General features: G+C 38.6%; 1 long non-coding RNA gene across 1 annotated transcript; it reads right to left on the bottom strand.

Annotated features, from left to right (window-relative positions):
- On the bottom strand, positions 1 to 609 carry LOC107735074 (uncharacterized). Its single transcript, XR_001639280.1, has 3 exons — positions 546 to 609; positions 397 to 458; positions 1 to 22 (listed from the first exon to the last, which is right to left on the bottom strand). It is a non-coding gene; the product is annotated as an uncharacterized LOC107735074 (long non-coding RNA).

Here is a 609-nt window from a genome sequence, read left to right as displayed (position 1 = left end):
TTAACTGGCAACAGTTTTCACTCTATAAACAGAAAAAGTAAAAAACTAAATAAATAAAAATTGGCAACACACAAATGTCAGATCGACTTTATATAAAGTTTAGCTGACTGTCACATTGTAAAAGTCACATTGTAATTCCCAGAATCCCAGAAATGTCAAGCATGGACCACAAATAAATAAATAACAAAAATTAAAAACACTGTATCAAAATATGTGGAGTCATAAAGGGTGGCTTTGAGATAAATCGAGAATATTAAACACAGTCTGAAATGGGAATGGTTGGGCAGCTCGGAACAAATCCATAAAGGATCTGAAATGGCATGCCAGATGAGTGCCACATGATTCAGCAGCTGACACAAATTAAATCAAGGATGAATCCGGACGACTGCTGTTCACCTCACAGAAGGTTCTGTAGCCGTCAACGATGGGCCGGTACCCTGTGCATCTGCATAAATTACCTGCAATAAGAACATTCATGTTTGATCATGACTGAAAGTCTTATTATATGTGTCTGTGTATTTAAGATGGTGTATGTGGCATCGTACCAGCGAGACCCTCGGTCACGTCCTCCATGGTGGGCTGTGGGTTATTTCTAAGTAATGTGTACAT

The sequence above is a fragment of the Sinocyclocheilus rhinocerous genome, unplaced genomic scaffold, assembly GCF_001515625.1.
Source record: "Sinocyclocheilus rhinocerous isolate Xijiao unplaced genomic scaffold, SAMN03320098_v1.1 C35742565, whole genome shotgun sequence".
NCBI lineage: Eukaryota > Metazoa > Chordata > Actinopteri > Cypriniformes > Cyprinidae > Sinocyclocheilus > Sinocyclocheilus rhinocerous.
The sequence above is the reverse complement of the archived record's forward strand: the minus strand, read 5'-3'. Positions and strand labels throughout refer to the sequence as shown.